This window comes from Schistocerca cancellata, chromosome 4, assembly GCF_023864275.1.
Source record: "Schistocerca cancellata isolate TAMUIC-IGC-003103 chromosome 4, iqSchCanc2.1, whole genome shotgun sequence".
NCBI lineage: Eukaryota > Metazoa > Arthropoda > Insecta > Orthoptera > Acrididae > Schistocerca > Schistocerca cancellata.
The window spans coordinates 436,917,294-436,921,749 of NC_064629.1; the positions used below are offsets into that span (position 1 = coordinate 436,917,294).

Here is a 4,456-nt window from a genome sequence, read left to right on the forward strand (position 1 = left end):
CGGCGCGGTTGCAACAGCTCATGGAAGAGGATGCGTTCAGTGCGAAACTTGTTTTCAGTGGTGAAGCAACATTTTTTATTAATAGTGAAGTGAACAGACACGATGTGGAATCTGGGCGGTAGAGAATCCTCACACATTCGTGCAGCAAATTCGCAATTCACCAAAAGTTAACGTGTTTTGTGCATTCTCACGGTTTAAAGTTTACGGCCCCTTTTTCTTCTGCGAAAAAAACGTTACAGGACACGTGTATCTGGACATGTTGGAAAATTGGCTCATGCCACAACTGGAGACCGACAGCGCCGACTTAATCTTTCAACAGGATGGTGCTCCACCGCACTTCCATCATGATGTTCGGCATTTCTTAAACAGGAGATTGGAAAACCGATGGTTCGGTCGTGGTGGAGATCATGATCAGCAATTCATGTCATGGCCTCCACGCTCTCCTGACTTAACCCCATGCGATTTCTTTCTGTCGGGTTATGTGAAAGATTCAGTGTTTAAACCTCCTCTACCAAGAAACGTGCCAGAACTGCGAGCTGACATCAACGATGCTTTCGAACTCATTGATGGGGACATGCTGCGCCGATTGTGGGGGGAACTTGATTATCGGCTTGATGTCTGCCGAATCACTAAAGGGGCACATATCGAACATTTGTGAATGCCTAAAAAAACTTTTTGAGTTTTTGTACGTGTGTGCAAAGCATTGTGAAAATATCTCAAATAATAAAGTTATTGTAGAGCTGTGAAATCGCTTCAATCATTTGTAATAACCCTGTAACAACAGTTAGAAGTTTAGCTCCACTAAATTTAACCACACCTGCACAACATTCAAACACCTTTTCAGGGCAGTACTTTGAAACATCAATTGACTCAAATGGGATGCCGTTTTCCACATACATGGCTACTCCCCCACACCGCAAAGAGCTCTTAGAAAAGCTGCCAGCCAACCTGTATCCTGGTAAAGGAAGCCTCTGAATTATCTCCTTATTTAAGAAGTGTTCAGATATACCAATAATTTCAGAGTCAACATCTATAAGATGTGAGACATTTTGTTTGATCTGTACTTATAACTACAGTAAATCAGGTTCGAATTTAGGAATTATAGTGGAGGTCTGAAATTGAAAGAATGTTGCTTTTTCCAATAATTTGTCAAATGTTCTGCTAATGTAATTGGCGACAGGACGCTGCCGAATTCTGTGTTCCCCTTGACAGAATTGCACCAGACGTCTGAGACTTTGAATTCGAAACTGTCGAACAGCAATGAGGCTGTTGCAGCCACTGCCGCAATGCTCGTGTAGTAACCATATGTCCCTTGTTTCTAGCCACTGTAAAACGATTGAACACCAGCGAATCGATCATTTTATATTTATCTCGAGTCGACCCTCCTTTCGTCACCTCGATCTCCCAACGTTATAGCTGTTATGTAATTGGCAGCTTGCCTATTCGTAGACTGCCCAGTACCGATTAACACTTTCTGGGAAAAGGTTACCGACAGTTTTCGTTTGTCTGCAAGAAGTCAGTTGCAGATTTGGTTCTCGATTCCAACTAGTCATAAAGCAATTGTTGGAACGGCAAGGGCTGTCATCAATTTTTGGACAAAGCGTATGTAAAAATGAAGTAGTTTCTGTACATTATTGACTCGTCGTATCCATAAAGCTATCTCTCCTTGTACGATGGCCTGGTTGACGATGAAAGCGTAATATCAACGTGCTCATTAAAAGTACTTTTCCCAAGGCGTACGCCGTTCCGTCGAACCCACGAAGAATAATTTTACTGATAGATGAAGAACTACATTCGCCCATTGGCTCCAGCTTTCGAGATAATACTATGATATTTGGCACTGATATGCTTGGTTTGCCGCGAAATTATCGCCAGATCGCGTGTTATTCAGCAACGTTATCGAGGTTCATTTTCTTAACGACATTCAAGCTAAAAATATATGACTGTGTCGTATGCGCCTTCGTACGTTGCTGGTGGTGCTTCGAATTTTTATGCTGTGAGCATTTTATGGTAGCTATCACTCTGGGAAATACACTGGTTCTCTTGAAGTATAAAAGTAAAAATCGAAGCAAAGGCTGACATACTAGAATATATGTTCTTCATACTCAATTACTGCTAATTGAACAAGATTATAATTTGTGATAGTAAAATCAATTTTAATAAGATTTCAAATGCTTATTTCTTTTGCAAATAATTCCGTTGTACTCAATGCCACAAAAAATGTTGATGTCATTGATGTCACGTACTTCCTCGACAACAAACGAGAGCAACAACAATGTAAGATTAAATTTAACCATGGAGACCGAAAATTCGAAACCTCTGCTCTTACCTATTACGTTACAGTTTCAGTTAGGTATCTGAACATATGTAGGCAACGGCCTTGCCGCAGTGGATACACCGGTTCCCGTGAGATCACCGAAGTTAAGCGCTGTCGGGCGTGGTGGGCACTTGGTTGGGTGACCATCCGGGCCGCCATGCACTGTTGCCATTTTTCTGGGTGCACTCAGCCTCGTGAAGCCAACTGAGGAGCTACTCGACCGAAGAGTAACGGCTTCGGTCAAGATTACCATCATAACGACAGGGAGAGCGGTGTGGTGATCCAACGCCCCTCCTATCCACATCCTCCACTGAGGATGACACGGCGGTCGGATGGTCCCGATAGGCCACTCTTGGCCTGAAGACGGAGTGCTAATCTGAACATATGTGGAGGAATGGAAGCTTGTTCTTCCTCAAGAGCCGAAACCAGCGAAGGTGGTGACGTTGGATGTTCTAAATCATCACAAAGGTCTTCCACGCATTTCAGGTCGGGACTCTGTGCAGGCAAGTCCACTTTCGGAATGTTACTGTACACATACAATTGTCTCACAGATGCTGCTTTATGACTAGCTGCATTGTCATACTGATACATTGTCCCCGAACTGTCACTCTACTGTACTCAGTACACGATGCTGTAAAGCCGGCCTCTGTGGCCACGAGGTTCTAGGCGCTTCAGTCCGGAACCGCGCTGCTGCTACGGTCACGGGTTCGAATCCTGCCTTGGACATAGCTGTGTGTGATGTCCTTAGGTTAGTTAGGGTTAAGTAGTTCTAAATCTAGAGAACTGATGACCTCAGATGTTAAGTCCCATAGTGCTTGGAGTCATTTGAACCATTTTTGAACGATGCTGTAAAATGTGTTGATTTCCTTCATCACTTGTCACTTTCTTAAGCGAAATAGGTAACCACTCCCTAATGATCCGAATTTAGCTACTGACTTAACCACTAATGTCTCCAGACATTCGCCAATCCCCCAAGCTTTTGCAAAACCCAAACCCTTCCACCGGATTGCCACCGGGCATAGCGTGCTGTATCACTCCAACTCATTTGTTTCGAACCATCCATTGTCTACTGGCGCCGCTCCTTACACCGCTTAGCACTGACTACAGAAATGTGTGGAGTATGAGGAGCAGTTCTTCCACTGTACCCCACTGTTTTTAGCTTCTTAGGCACAGTCATGGTGCTAGGTGGACTGCTGCTATCACTTTAGATCTCACGAGCGATTCCTTTCGTTGATTTCGTGTGATTTTATACAACCATCCTGCGCACTGCACTTCGGCTCCTGTCCATCTGTAGTACGTAAGGTGTGCATGACCTTGGTTTAGCTATAGTTGTACCTTCGCGCTTCCACTTCAGAATCACATTACCAACAGTCGACTTCTAGAAGGGAAGAATGGTCCATGACGGATTTGTTACTCATGATGGATTTATCACATCCATTGACTAGTCCACGTTCGAAGTCTTCGATCTCACTTGATAGACCCATTCTGATGCTACTGCTTCTCTGTTGACAATACAATACTTCTTGCTCGCTTCCGTTCTGGCGGGTTCGCCTCCCGTAATATCTACTGGTGAATTCCTCATTGCATGGGGGTTCCCCAAAACTTTTGATCAGATACTGCATAAGCTGCCCAGCCACGCTACAAGAGCAGAAAACGACACTGACGGTCGAGCAAATGACGTCCCACGCTCTGCCGCTGACGACCCTCACGTCCGTCATGAGATGGAGCCACAGTGGAACGCAGCCGAAGCCTATTACAGCCGCTGACTTCACTACTAACAGGAGAGAAACTGCCACTTCGCTCATGTTTCTCACCGATGTTGCTTTCCATATATGCTTGATGCTCAAGTAGCTAGGACGAACGACGCTAAATTGCTTATGTCAGTAAGTGCATCTTGGGCGAAGCAAGTATTTCTTACGTTTTTCTTCCAGGAACGTTCGTATAAATCAGCGTGGCAGTAATTCGATGAGAGAGTACACAAACGAAGGCGGAAGATCTCTCCTTCATAGAACGGCGTTGGTGTGAAACGCTTTTCAGTAACCTATGTACCGATATTTGACAGTTTACATTCCACTGTGATGGCCTGCTCTAAGGTACGATACTCAACGAGGCATTTCTAGACTCATGTAAAAACTTTAC

The 4,456-nt window shown here is 44.4% G+C and overlaps 1 pseudogene; it reads left to right on the plus strand.

Moving 5' to 3' along the window:
* The first annotated feature begins 2,370 nt into the window (after window positions 1-2,370).
* LOC126185698 (5S ribosomal RNA) lies at window positions 2,371-2,488 on the plus strand (annotated as a pseudogene).
* The last annotated feature ends 1,968 nt before the right edge of the window (window positions 2,489-4,456 follow it).